The following is a 15,746-nucleotide window of genomic DNA, read 5'->3' as shown; positions in this document are numbered from 1 at the left end:
ATACTATTATTTAAATGACATAACGTTATGTTCCACGTCACAATGCCACACAATTCACTGACTCGATAATTAACTAACTTGAAAGGTGGTTTACCCGGTTCATCGTCCTTATTACCGTATTTTGCGCACCATAAGGCGCACCGGATTGTAAGGCGCAGTCTCAATTACGGGGTCTATTTCTGTACTGAAGCCATACATAAGGCGCACCGTATTATTGGGCGCATGCTAAAATAAGGTAATGGAAGCAAAACAATGAGTTTGGTTGAACTTTATTCTACTAAGTATTTAAAAATACACTCACATTATTTTTTGATCAATCTTTTGTCACAAATCCATCAAAGTTCTCATCTTCTGTATCTGAATTGAACAGCTGGGCAATTTCGCCATCAAACATGCCGGGTTCCCTCTCGTCATTGTCGGAGTCAGTCTCGTTGCCGGGTGGCTGTTCAGCAATGATGCCGGCTTTCGCGAAAGCTCGGACAACAGTCAAAGCAGATACCTTAGCCCAGGCATCCACAGTCCATTCACATATGGTGGCGTAACTCGCCCGGCGCTGCCTCCCAGTCTTAGTAAAGGTGTGTTCGCCGTCTCTCATCCATCGCTCCCATGACGCTCGCAACTTCACTTTGAACGCCCTGTTTACACCAGTGTCCAGTGGCTGGAGTTCTTTTGTTAATCCTCCCGGAATGATGGCAAGCTCCGAATTCATTTGCTTCACTTGGTTTTTCACAGTAGGAGTGATATAGGCGCGCATGGAGTCGCAGATCAACAGAGACGGTGATGTGTGGAAAAAAACATCCGGTCTCTTTCCATACACCTCTCTCAGCCACTCTCATGTTCTCTAATTGGTTTATCACTGCCAGCGTACGTGGTGTAGGTATTATGTCCCTATGTCGGCGGGAAATGGTCCGACAGTCAATCAAGCGGAGCGCTTACTAAAATCGCACAACAACATTTTTACAGATTTTGGAACTCAGTGCACACATAAGGCGCACCGGGTTAAAAGGCGCACCGTCAATTTTTGAGAAAATTAAAGGCGTTTAAGTGCGCCTTATAGTGCGGAAAATACGGTAGTTGTTTCCAACCGGGAAGTCGTTTTTGTGAAAAAGTTGCAGATTTTGTCACATTTGGCTGCGTTTGCTTCCAGAGCTTTCCTCTTTTTAATTCTTGCCTTCTCCACACCACCCTTGCTCTTTCTATTCTCCATGTTTCAAACAGCAAACACAGCTGACCATCGACATAGCCTACAGAGCACAGATCGTAAAAGCTCCACAGCTACAGTATAGAGCTACTAACCGTATGCAAGGAGATGTTACGCCAGGTCACGGTGTGTCCGCAAAAAAAAAAAAAAAAAACAGGAAGAAAACAAACAGTTTACTAGTAGAGGGGGTGGGGCCCAGGAACAGCAGCTGCAGATTACGTGGTCAACTCAGTGTTATGACTGAACACCGGCCCCAAAAAATAAATAAATAAAATATTAAATACATATTTAAAGTGAACTCCGGCCCTCGCGGCCCAAATATTATACCGGCCCACCGGGAATTGTCCCGGTCCTCCCGATTAGCCAGTCCGGGCCTGCATACAAAACAAGAGACATCGACAAGCACAGACAGGGTAGCATCAAAAATTAAAGTACAATGATAAAGATGTGGGTCAATGAGTCATAATGTTATCCCATCCTAATAAGAAGGTTGAGATAGTTTGGGTATTGTCCTGTTTCAGTCCGAGTCAGATGATTCAGATATATTCTCATATTGCATTGTCCCGTAAACCTGCTGACATAGTTACATCCATCATTTTTCATAAACATTTGTGTACATTTTCCTGAAATGCATATTTACACATGTTGATAATAAAACACACAGATGTTGACATATATCTCATGAGAAAAACAAGGTGCTGTACTTTTGGGGCGTCACATCCTCTGTGATAGATGTCCATTTTAGCCAATAATTAGTAAATTTGTCCAAATTGTGTTTCGAGGAGAAAGTTAGTCTTTCCGTATTGTATATTTCTTTAATAATTCCAATCCATTCCTTCTTTGTTGGGGGTTCTTTGCCCAGCCATTTTCTTGTTTTATTTATTTATTTTTTGTTCTACAGAATACAATGGAAATATATATTAAAAAAAAAAACAAAAACAGTACAATATTAATATAACAACATGAAAAGAACAGAACATAACCACGGGACAAAATACACAGGTAGAAATAATGCATCAGTTTAGGCAAAGATCATAAGTGCTACATAGAACTGTGGTTTTCATAGCTTTTTTTATTTTCAGAATATTGAATTCTTGAAATATTATGAGTAAGCTCAATTTTAAAGATTAAAAAGGAAAGTTTGTAATAGGAGCACGAGCGCAGAAGTTTTTGTGGACACTACATAATATCATACTATTTGTAATTTGAATAATATGAAAACACAATTATTAATAGTACGCTCTTCACTGGGTCAAAGCCCATTAAACGTTTTTGCACTTACGTATCTACATTTCTTTTAATTATCATAATGATAATATTTACCTTGTACATATTGTACATATTGTACAAATTGCTGTTCTAACTGTGTTTAGTGGAACGTTTAGTAGAATCAAATTTGATTTGATTTGATAACATTTGTTCAACTGTCAAAATATAGTTAAAAGAGTAGAGACGATGCTGGCAGATTTGGTTTCATACAATCCTTTTTTTTGTGGATACAACATAATATCATACTATTTTAAACTGTAATCTAAATAATATGAAAACACAGTTATTGATAGTAGGTCCTTCACTGGGTAAAAACCCAATAAATATTTTTGCACTGATTTATCTACATTTCTTTTAATTCCCATTATGAGACTATTTATCAGGTATATATTGAACAAATCATTGTTCTAACTGTGTTTAATATGTATATTTGTGTGTGTACATTTTGAAATTTGTGCCTTTTCTGTTACTTTAATTATACTTGAATGGAGTAACTATGACACACAATAATTCCTCTTGGGTTTAATCTTAGTATAAATAAACCAGTCGTCCCTGGGTGGGCTCGAACCACCAACCTTTCAGTTATCAGCCGGATGTACTAACCGAATTGCGCCACAGAGACATACACCCCACTTAAGGTTGTATGGAACAGTCATGACAGTATTTCCAGTGTTATACAGTAGTTTATCTACACTGATACTTTTATGTTGTACAGTACACCCTCCTGACTAAGTATAATGATTGTGAACACACTTATGTTCATGGAATTGTTTGTGAATAGAGACCTTATTGCATCACAAACTCCCAGGTTTGTTGTCATCTGGTATTGTGTCCAAACCATAGTACTTCAGTTTAGAATGTACTGAGGGTATACTTTAACACATTAATAGACATATTTCCCAAGAAAGAAATCAAATAATCAAACAATAATTCCTCCTCCATCATAACGTTATTTCCAGTGAACATGTATTTTGAAGGCCCTTCACTGGGTAAAAACCCACTACATTTTTGCACCCTTATTTATTCACATTTCTTTTAAAGATCATAAAGATAGATCAACAAAAAATTAAACAAAGAAGTATATTTAAAAAAAAAAAAAAAAAATTATATATATATACATATATATATGTACATATACATATATATATATATATAGCCCCACGTTGGGTGCAAACAGTTTTTTTTAATCCACCTTCTGATACTTTGTTGACACGTGATCCGTGTTTTTGCCCCATTCTCGACACTTTCAGCTCACTTTTTCAGATCAATGTCCTTAAATCTCTGTTGCAGACTGACACAGCTCTGCTCTTCAAATGTCAATCACCCACAGCTCGTGCAGACGGTCCGACGTCACAGGCCCCGCCCACTTTCCTCGGTTTCCATAGCGACAAACACTGGAAACAATTCATCACGTCTCCCACTGGTCTGTGTGCTGCAGCTAATCATCTAGTTCACTGAAAAACTCCGTTTTCTCTCTTTTCATACAATAAAACTCAACTTTACTCTCAGCTTTAACCCTTTCATGCATGAATTACGACAATATTAGTCCACATTTTTTTCTTCACTCATTTTAATCCTCTTTAGGTCTCAAAAAAACAATGCAAGTCAAATTGTTTTAGCAATCTATTTTTCATGGAGTTACAAAAATGTCCACTCAGCTGGACACCATGTGTTTAATTTTTCAAGCAAACAAATATTTATTTAAGCCCATCATTAGAAAGTGTATGGAAGGAAATCTGTTTCAGCAGATTTTGAATTAGAAATGCTATTGAATTTCTAGCACTGAATATTTTTTTGCACCAAAATTAAGTATCTGAATATTTTTTTAACTGAAATTAAGTATCTGAATATTTTTTTTGCACCAAAATTAAGTATCTGAATATTTTTTTGCACTAAAATTAAGTATCTGAATTTTTTTTTTTTTCACTTAAATTAAGTATCTGAATATTTTTTTCACTGAAATTAAATATCTGATTTTTTTTTTTCACTCAAATTAAGTATCTGAATTTTTTTTTTTCACTGAAATTAAGTATCTGACTTTTTTTTTTCACTGAAATTAAGTATCTGAATATTTTTTTCAATGAAATGAAGTATCTGAATTTTTCTTTTCACTCAAATTAAGTGTCTGTTGCTTAATTTCAGTGAAAATATTCAGATATTTAATTTCGGTAAAAAAAAAAAAAATTCAGATACTTACTTTCAGTGCAAAAAAATATTCAGATACTTAATTTCAGTGAAAAAAAATATTCAGATACTTAATTTCAGTGCAAAAAAAAATTCAGATACTTAATTTCAGTGAAAAAAAAAAATTCAGATACTTAATTTCAGTGCAAAAAAATATTTAAATACTTAATTTCAGTGCAAAACATATTCAGATACTTAATTTCAGTGAAAAAAAATATTCAGATACTTAATTTCAGTGAAAAAAATTAATTCAGATACTTAATTTAAGTGGAAAAAAAAAAACTTCAGATACTTAATTTCAGAGCATAAAAAATTCAGATACTTAATTTCAGTGAAAAAAATATTCAGATACTTAATTTCAGTGAAAAAAAAAAATTCAGATACTTAATGTCAGTGCAAAAAAATATTCAAATACTTAATTTCAGTGCAAAAAATATTCAGATACTTAATTTCAGTGAAAAAAAAAATTCAGATACTTAATTTCAGTGCAAAAAAATATTCAGATACTTAATTTCAGTGCAAAACATATTCAGATACTTAATTTCAGTGAAAAAAAATATTCAGATACTTAATTTCAGTGAAAAAAATTAATTCAGATACTTAATTTAAGTGGAAAAAAAAAACTTCAGATACTTAATTTCAGAGCATAAAAAATTCAGATACTTAATTTCAGTGAAAAAAATATTCAGATACTTAATTTCAGTGAAAAAAAAAAATTCAGATACTTAATGTCAGTGCAAAAAAATATTCAAATACTTAATTTCAGTGCAAAAAATATTCAGATACTTAATTTCAGTGAAAAAAAAAATTCAGATACTTAATTTCAGTGCAAAAAAATATTCAGATACTTAATTTTGGTGCAAAAAAAATATTCAGATATTTAATTTCAGAGGATAAAAAATTCAGATACTTAATTTCAGTTAAAAAAAAATTCAGATACTTAATTTCAGTGCAAAAAATATTCAGATGCTTAATTTCGTGAAAAAAACATTCAGATACTTAATTTCAGTGAAAAAAAAATATTCAGATACTTAATTTTGGTGCAAAAAAAAATTCAGATATTTAATTTCAGAGGATAAAAAATTCAGATACTTAATTTCAGTTAAAAAAAATTTCAGATACTTAATTTCAGTGCAAAAAAAATTCAGATACTTAATTTCAGTGAAAAAAAAAAATTCAGATACTTAATTTCGTGCAAAAAACATTCAGATACTTAATTTCAGTGAAAAAAAAAAAAAATTCAGACACTTAATTTGAGTGAAAAAAAAAATTCAGATACTTAATTTCAGTGAAAATAAAATATTCAGATATTTAATTTCAGTGCAAAAAATATTCAGATACTTAATTTCAGTGAAAAAAAACATTCAGATACTTAATTTCAGTGCAAAAAAATATTCAAATACTTAATTTCAGTGAAAAAAAAAATTCAGATACTCAATTTTGGTGCAAAAAAATATTCAGATACTTAATTTTGGTGCAAAAAAACATTCAGATACTTAATTTCAGTGAAAAAAAACATTCAGATACTTAATTTCAGTGCAGAAAAATATTCAAATACTTAATTTCAGTGAAAAAAAAAATTCAGATACTTAATTTTGGTGCAAAAAAATATTCAGATACTTAATTTTGGTGCAAAAAAACATTCAGATACTTAATTTCAGTGAAAAAAAACATTCAAATACTTAATTTCAGTGCAGAAAAATATTCAAATACTTAATTTCACTGCAAAAAATATTCAGATGCTTAATTTCGTGCAAAAAACATTCAGATACTTAATTTCAGTGAAAAAAATTATTCAGATACTTAATTTCAGTGCAAAAAAAAAATTCAGATACTTAATTTCAGTGCAAAAAAAAAAATTCAGATACCTAATTTCAGTGCAAAAAAAAAATTCAGATACTTAATTTCAGTGAAAAAAAAAAAATTCAGATACTTAATTTCAGTGCAAAAAAATATTCAGATACTTAATTTTGGTGCAAAAAAAATATTCAGATACTTAATTTTGGTGCAAAAAAATATTCAAATACTTAATTTCACTGCAAAAAATATTCAGATGCTTAATTTCGTGCAAAAAACATTCAGATACTTAATTTCAGTGCAAAAAAATATTCAGATACTTAATTTCAGTGCAAAAAAACATTCAGATACTTAATTTCAGCGCAAAAAAATATTCAAATACTTAATTTCACTGCAAAAAAATATTCAGATGCTTAATTTCGTGCAAAAAACATTCAGATACTTAATTTCAGTGAAAAAAATATTCAGATACTTAATTTCAGTGCAAAAAAATATTCAGATACTTAATTTCAGTGCAAAAAAATATTCAGATACTTAATTTCAGTGAAAAAAAAAATTCAGATACTTAATTTCAGTGCTAAAAACTATTAAGATATTTAATTTTGGTGCAAAAAAATATTCAGATACTTAATATCAGTGAAAAAAAAAAAATTCAGGCACTTAATTTCAGTGAAAAAAAACATTCAGATACTTAATTTCAGTGCAAAAAAATATTCAGATACTTAATTTCAGTGAAAAAAAAATTCAGATACTTAATTTCAGTGAAAAAAATATTCAAATACTTAATTTCAGTGCACAAAAAATTCAGATACTTAATGTCAGTGCAAAAAAATATTCAAATACTTAATTTCAGTGCAAAAAAATATTCAAATAATTAATTTCAGTGCACAAAAAATTCAGATGCTTAATGTCGTGCAAAAAAATATTCAAATACTTAATGTCAGTGCAAAAAACATTCAGATACTTAATTTCAGTGCAAAAAATATTAAGATACTTAATTTCAGTGTAAAAAAAATTCAGATACTTAATTTGAGTGAAAATAAAAAAATTCAGATACTTAATTTCATTGCAAAAAAATATTCAGATACTTAATTTCAGTGCAAAAAACATTCAGATGCATAATTTCAGTGAAAAAAAAAACTTCAGATACTTAATGTCAGTGCAAAAAATATTCAAATACTTAATTTCAGTGCAAAAAATATTCAGATACTTAATTTCAGTGCAAAAAAATTCAGATACTTAATTTGAGTGAAAATAAAAAAATTCAGATACTTAATTTCATTGCAAAAAAATATTCAGATACTTAATTTCAGTGCAAAAAAACATTCAGATGCATAATTTCAGTGAAAAAAAAAACTTCAGATACTTAATGTCAGTGCAAAAAATATTCAGATACTTAATTTCAGTGCAAAAAATATTCAGATACTTAATTTCAGTGAAAAAAAAAATTCAGATACATAATTTTTGTGTAAAAAAATATTCAGATACTTAATTTCAGTGAAAAAAAATTATTCAGATACTTAATTTCAGTGAAAAAAAAAATTCAGATACATAATTTTTGTGTAAAAAAATATTCAGATACTTAATTTCAGTGAAAAAAAAAATTTCAAATACTTAATTTCAGTGCTAAAAACTATTCAGATACTTAATTTCAGTGAAAAAAAAAATTCAGATACATAATTTTTGTGTAAAAAAATATTCAGATACTTAATTTCAGTGCAAAAAAATATTCAGATACTTAATTTCAGTGCAGAAAAATATTCAGATACTTAATTTCAGTGAAAAAAAAAATTCAGATACTTAATTTCAGTTCTAAAAACTATTCAGATATTTAATTTTGGTGCAAAAAAATATTCAGATACTTAATTTCAGTGAAAAAAAAAAAATTCAGGCACTTAATTTCAGTGAAAAAAAACATTCAGATACTTAATTTCAGTGCAAAAAAATATTCAGATACTTCATTTCAGTGAAAAAAAAATTCAGATACTTAATTTCAGTGAAAAAAATATTCAAATACTTAATTTCAGTGCACAAAAAATTCAGATACTTAATGTCAGTGCAAAAAAAATATTCAAATACTTAATTTCAGTGCAAAAAAATATTCAAATAATTAATTTCAGTGCACAAAAAATTCAGATGCTTAATGTCGTGCAAAAAAATATTCAAATACTTAATTTCAGTGCAAAAAACATTCAGATACTTAATTTCAGTGCAAAAAATATTAAGATACTTTATTTCAGTGAAAAAAAAATTCAGATACTTAATTTCAGTGCAAAAAAAATTCAGATACTTAATTTGAGTGAAAATAAAAAAATTCAGATACTTAATTTCATTGCAAAAAAATATTCAGATACTTAATTTCAGTGCAAAAAACATTCAGATGCATAATTTCAGTGAAAAAAAAACTTCAGATACTTAATGTCAGTGCAAAAAATATTCAAATACTTAATTTCAGTGCAAAAAATATTCAGATACTTAATTTCAGTGCAAAAAAAATTCAGATACTTAATTTGAGTGAAAATAAAAAAATTCAGATACTTAATTTCATTGCAAAAAAATATTCAGATACTTAATTTCAGTGCAAAAAACATTCAGATGCATAATTTCAGTGAAAAAAAAAAACTTCAGATACTTAATGTCAGTGCAAAAAATATTCAGATACTTAATTTCAGTGCAAAAAATATTCAGATACTTAATTTCAGTGAAAAAAAAAATTCAGATACATAATTTTTGTGTAAAAAAATATTCAGATACTTAATTTCAGTGAAAAAAAATTATTCAGATACTTAATTTCAGTGAAAAAAAAAATTCAGATACATAATTTTTGTGTAAAAAAATATTCAGATACTTAATTTCAGTGAAAAAAAAAAATTCAAATACTTAATTTCAGTGCTAAAAACTATTCAGATACTTAATTTTGGTGCAAAAAAAATATTCAGATACTTAATTTCAGTGAAAAAAATATTCAGATACTTAATTTCAATGAAAAAAAAAAAAATTCAGACACTCAATTTGAGTGAAAAGAAAAATTCAGATACTTAATTTCAGAGCATAAAAAATTCAGATACTTAATTTCAGTGCAAAAAATATTCAGATACTTAATTTCAGTGAAAAAAATATTCAGGTACTTAATTTGAGTGAAAAAAAAAAATTCAGATACTTAATTTCATTGCAAAAAAATATTCAAATGCATAATTTCAGTGAAAAAAATATTTAGATACTTAATTTCAGTGAAAAAAAAACAATTCAGATACTTAATTTCAGTGAAAGAAAAAATTCAGATACTTAATTTCAGTGCAAAAAAATATTCAGATACTTAATTTCAGTGCAAAAAAATATTCAGATGCTTAATTTTGGTGGAAAAAAAATTCAGTGCTAGAAATTCAATAGCATTTCTAATTCAAAATCTGATGAAACAGATTTCCTTCCATACACTTTCTAATGATGGGCTTAAATAAATATTTGTTTGCCTGAAAAATTAAACACATGGTGTCCAGCTGAGTGGACATTTTTGTAACTCCATGAAAAATAGATTGCTAAAACAATTTGACTTGCATTGTTTTTTTGACACCTAAAGAGGATTAAAATGAGTGAAGAAAAAAATGTGGACTAATATTGTCGTAATTCATGCATGAAAGGGTTAAAGCTGAGAGTAAAGTTGAGTTTTATTGTATGAAAAGAGAGAAAACGGAGTTTTTCAGTGAACTAGATGATTAGCTGCAGCACACAGACCAGTGGGAGACGTGATGAATTGTTTCCAGTGTTTGTCGCTATGGAAACCGAGGAAAGTGGGCGGGGCCTGTGACCTCGTCCCGTCTGCACGAGCTGTGGGTGATTGACATTTGAAGAGCAGAGCTGTGTCAGTCTGCAACAGAGATTTAAGGACATTGATCTGAAAAAGTGAGCTGAAAGTGTCGAGAATGGGGCAAAAACACGGATCACGTGTCAACAAAGTATCAGAAGGTGGATTAAAAAAAAAGTTCGCGCCCAACGTGGGGCTCGAACCAGCAACCTTGAGATTATGAGTCTGATTCTCTACCGACTGAGCTAGTCGGGCTGACGTCATATGGAACGGAACACTGCTATTTAAAGGAAAACCTCAATTGGTTCTGCGCAGCACCGGAAGTAATTTTATGAGGGTTCTGTACGGCCATATATGGGCATGTGTGTCTCTGTGGCGCAGTTCGGCTGTTAACTGAAAGGTTGGTGGTTCGAACTCACCCAGGGACGACTGCTTTGTTTATAGTAATGTTTTATTAAAGCTATACCTACCGATGTGGCATTTCTCACAGCACTTAGTAAAAATTTGAACATGAACAACCCACCTCCCTTCAAATGTTTGCGCCCAACATGGGGCTCGAACCAACAACCTTAAGATTATGAGTCTGACTCTCTACCGACTGAGCTAACCGGGCTGACGTCACATGGAACGGAACACTGCTATTTAAAGGAAAACCTCAATGTGTATTTGTATATATATATATATATACATATATATATATATATATATATATATATATATATATATATATTTTTTTTTTTTTTTTTTTTTTTTTTTTAATTTTTTTTTTTTTTTAAATATACTTCTTTGTTTTGTTTTTTGTTGATTTTTTTTTATATACTTTTTTCATTATTATTTTTTCTTTTTCATTTTTTATTTTTTTAAATTAATTTATTTATTTTATTATTATTATTTGTGTGCGTGTGTGTATATGTGTGCAAATGTATATGTTTGTCTGTATGCATGTTTTTTTTTGTTTCTCTCTTTTCTTTCCCCTCACACCTCCCTCCTTCAGGTCATCAAAGTGATTGTATGAAGGTGTGCAACTCACTAGTGAAAAAAGCCCTGATGAAGACCAGAGGTTGCAACACGTTGACTGTATTTTTAAAAAATGCCATGAATTAATAAAGACATTTTATTTTTACACAAATCCTACAGTGTGCCTAGCATGCGAATGCAGATTTTTTTTTTTTTTTTTTTGACTCTAAACAACCAGACACACCACAAGTTTCCAGAGAGCACCTGTGGATAATCACCAAGAAGAAGACCCAGCAGCACTTCCACTTTGTTGGATTAGGGTTGGAACACACTTTGGTACCATACCGTTGTGACAATTATTTGAACAGTATTGTACTGCAGAAAGTAGTGTGTTACTATAAAAATGGAACAGAGGAAAAGGCAATTAACAATAGAAGAGACAGACCATCAGAACACTTAAAAATGTGGGTCTGTCCTACAGAGAAATGTCCAAGAAAGTCCAGGTGTCAGTAAATCCAGTTTCCTTCACCATCCAAAGGCACTCAGAAACTGGAGGAAATGCTGACAGAAGAGGTGTGGCAGAGCCAAAGACACAACAGAACCAGAAGACAAGTTTATGACATTCAACAACTGGAGTGAGAGGAGACTGACAGGACAACAGCTTCAAACACAGTGAAGATAGTGGTCGTAGGAAGCAAGTCTGAGTTTCAGCTGTGAACAGAAGACTTCCAGTTGCAGGTTTGATGGGTCGAGTTGCAGCAGAAAGCCACTGCTGAGACTTCAGAATAAGAAAAGAGGCTTCCCTGGGCCATGTTCTAGAACTTTTGACCTGTAGTGTATATGTCTAAACATACACAGAAAAATATACATATCAAACACTCTACTAAATACAGTTAGAGCAGCAGTTTGTACAATGTGTACCAGATAAATATTATCTTTATGATCTTTAAAAGAAATGTGAATAAATAAGGGTGCAAAAATGTAGTGGGTTTTTACCCAGTGAAGGGCCTTCAAAATACATGTTCACTGGAAATAACGTTATGATGGAGGAGGAATTATTGTTTGATTATTTGATTTCTTTCTTGGGAAATATGTCTATTAATGTGTTAAAGTATACCCTCAGTACATTCTAAACTGAAGTACTATGGTTTGGACACAATACCAGATGACAACAAACCTGGGAGTTTGTGATGCAATAAGGTCTCTATTCACAAACAATTCCATGAACATAAGTGTGTTCACAATCATTATACTTAGTCAGGAGGGTGTACTGCACAACATAAAAGTATCAGTGTAGATAAACTACTGTATAACACTGGAAATACTGTCATGACTGTTCCATACAACCTTAAGTGGGGTGTATGTCTCTGTGGCGCAATTTGGTTAGCGCGTTGGACTGTTAATCGAAAGGTTGGTGGTTCGAGCCCACCCAGGGACGACTGGTTCATTTATGTTAATACTGTATTAATCACAGGGCCCATTATTGTGTGTCATCGTTGCTCCGTGCAACTACAATTAAAATAACAGAAAAGGCACAAATGTCAAAACATACACGTACAAAAATACATATGAAACAAAGATAGAACATCAACTTGTACAATATATTGTTAATCCTCCGGTACTACTGTGGTTCAGCTCTCCGTTTAAATAGGGTCCTGACCTCTCGTGTCTGAACTGGGGTCTTACCCTCACAAACTAACCCGAAGAGGTACTACTCAGCTGAACTTATTTTGGAACACTCGCCTGTCTTCTAACTACCTTTAATTCCAACCTCTGCCCCGCTAACCCTGGTACCAGAACTGCCAGGAGAAACCCACTCTGTGGTCAGTAATAATACCAGTCCAGTTGGTTTTTGGTAGCTGTTCCACATGGATTAGTGCACCTGTTACATGACAGGTAATAATTTAAAAGCCAGGAAAATAGGCTTTCAGGGCATAAAAATGGTAGGTGGATAAAGGCTAAAATACTTTCAGGACCTTTGAGACTTTTGATGTTATGCACACAATAAACCTAACGTTTTACATTCACCAACATATTATGCCACACAGGGAAATAACTCAAGGAGAATTTAGAATTTACTTTTTATAAATTTATTGTAGGCAATTTTAGCAAAGCAAAGCATATACATAAATCATCAGTCAGTTAATCAATAATCAAATCATTAAACTGAAACTCTAAAAATATATGCTATGATTGTAATCATTAAACTTAGCTGACTTCTACTTTCCTTACTTCAACTCAATCCCTATTGTAATCTCTCAACCCACAGTTCAGCCTTGTGAAAATGTCCCTAATTGTTGCCTCGCTTGATGTCCTCAAGGGGAAGAAAAACATAAAAATAAAATGGTGTTGAAAGTCTCTTTTCTTCAATCAAAAATTGAAAGAAAATCAAAATTGGAAAAGTTCTCAAATAAGAATAATTATTTCTCTAACTTCTGTAAAAGGAAAAATCCCGTATTGGTATAAAGATCAAAAATTAGAAAGTGTTGTAAATCCGGTTAAATCGGAAAAGTAAAACTATAAAAATAGAATCCAAAAATCAATCTAAATTAACAAGTCGAATAGACTGAATTTGTAGAAAATCCAATAACCGAGAAAAATCGGATAAATGGAAATCAAACTAATGACTTCTAAAAGCTTATTGAAAAAGATTCAAATTCATAAAGAACTGAAGAATTGGAAAAAGAATCCATTAGGATAAATTCGTAAAAATTCACTTAATCAGACAAAAACATCCGAATAAGAATAAAAATAGAAAACTTCTTTAAACTATAAAGTTGTCTGAAAAGACTTAAATTCCTAAAGAATTTGTAAAATTAGAAAAGGAGTCCAATAAGTGAAAATGTAAAAACAGTAATTACAACTAAATATAGAAAAAGGTCTAACCTAGTAAAAATAAACAACTGTATAATTTAGAAAAATAGGATTATCACTTACCGAGTATTAATCGGAAAAAGTTACAAAACCGGAGTATTTAGAAAAGTAAAAATCAAAAATTAAAGCTTAATCAATATCAAAAAAACCTAAATAGGAAAAAGTCAAGAAGTTAGAGAAATTAGATAAATGTAGAAAAATCAAAAACCAAATTTACTGTAAAAAGCCAAAAGGTAAAAATTAATTTAATTTGAAAAGACAACCTCAACAGCTTGATCAGGGCTGCCGAGTTTGTCTTAAAATACTGGGTAAAAGAAAAGAAATAAGAAAATGTAAAAATTCTTCTTCCTTTTCAGTCCGGGCCAAAGTGGAGAAAAATACCAAAAGTCTGTTAAACAGATGGTCCGTCTGCAAATGTTCCCCAAAAGGTGGTAAAAGCTCTTCAAATACAGTTCTTGCCTTTAAGAGTCTTTGGTCCTTTGTCATCTGAAGAAATAAGTCTTTGCTTTTAAAAGTTCGATCCGTCGATGCAAAGTTATTCTATCAGATGAACCTCCAGCATTATTTGAGAAGTAAGATTAACTCCGAAGCCAATCTGCCACGCTCCTTTCGGGTCTCAAAAGAGCATCGCTCAGAGTTATCTTCTCTACGTTTTACAACGTAGGGCACGCAACTTCTTAGAGCGTCTTGCACTTCTGAAAATGCTATAATAGCGGTGTCATACCCGCAGCCAGACGTTAGTCTGGTTTTGTCTGTCTTTTATGTTTTGTTTGTCATTTCCTGTTTTATTTTGTTAAGTTTCCCCTCATGTGTCTTGTCTGTCGTCTTTACTTCCTGTTCCCTGTTCTCCCTGACCTCTGACCTGATTACCTGTCTCCGCCCTGATTTGCTCCACCTGTGTCTAGTTGTCTTCCCTCCCTTTTGTGTATTTAAACCCTGTCTCTTCCCCTAGTCAGACGCCAGTTTGTAACTCCTGTAGTTCTTACCAGCGTTTTGACCTCGTTTGTTCGTTTGCCTGCCTGTTTTTGACCTGTTTTGGATTCCTCGGTTTTCTCGTCTTCTGCCTGCTCCCTGTCTGGTTTTTGTCTGCCTCATCTGATACCTGGTTGTGACCTTCTCGCCCTGACTACCGGTACGTGAGTTTTGCCTTGTCCTAATGTCCTGTTGCCCGATCGATTGCCTGCCTGTGCATGACCTGTTTCCGTCCCTGACCTCCCTTTGCTTTTCCCTAGTCGGGAAAGAAACCCCTAACACCGCTCGGGGAGACGGGCTGTCGCCCTCGATCCGGAGGACGAATCAGAGGAGGATATCACCTACCATTATCCTCAAGATTCTGTCACTAATAATATTTTTTCACCTGTGTGTGATTAATAAATATTTTGAATCATACTCTTGGTGTGTAAGTTCTGCATTTGGATTCTGTGTTTGTACTAAAGCCATTACAAGCGGTTCTGGTTTTTAACCAAACTCTAGGCATTACCTCATTGATGCCTAGACAGTTGACTTCATTGATAGATGAGTAATGTCTAAATGCCTCTGGCAGAACTTCCCTTTTTTACCGGTCTTGACCAGTTTTGGGTGCAGAAAATAGCCTATTGTTTATGTCACTTCTCTTTTCTTAACGTTATCAGTTAGCTTCAGCTGCAGATGGCTCGGTGCTGT

General features: G+C 31.8%; 2 protein-coding genes and 1 non-coding gene across 3 annotated transcripts in view; 2 read left to right on the top strand and 1 right to left on the bottom strand.

The window, feature by feature from the left end:
* The window catches only part of LOC115438497 (non-lysosomal glucosylceramidase-like), a 203,364-nt gene that overhangs the window by 101,599 nt on the left and 86,019 nt on the right, over nucleotides 1-15,746 (bottom strand). The gene's annotated exons all lie outside the window — the stretch shown is intronic.
* LOC115438498 (non-lysosomal glucosylceramidase-like) overlaps nucleotides 1-15,746 on the top strand; it is a 45,275-nt gene that overhangs the window by 11,625 nt on the left and 17,904 nt on the right. The window lies entirely within an intron of this gene.
* Nucleotides 12,574-12,648, top strand: trnan-guu (transfer RNA asparagine (anticodon GUU)). The gene has a single exon. It is a non-coding gene; the product is annotated as a tRNA-Asn (tRNA).

This window comes from Sphaeramia orbicularis, chromosome 18 (assembly GCF_902148855.1).
Source record: "Sphaeramia orbicularis chromosome 18, fSphaOr1.1, whole genome shotgun sequence".
In the NCBI taxonomy this organism is placed as follows: domain Eukaryota; kingdom Metazoa; phylum Chordata; class Actinopteri; order Kurtiformes; family Apogonidae; genus Sphaeramia; species Sphaeramia orbicularis.
The sequence above is the reverse complement of the archived record's forward strand: the minus strand, read 5'-3'. Positions and strand labels throughout refer to the sequence as shown.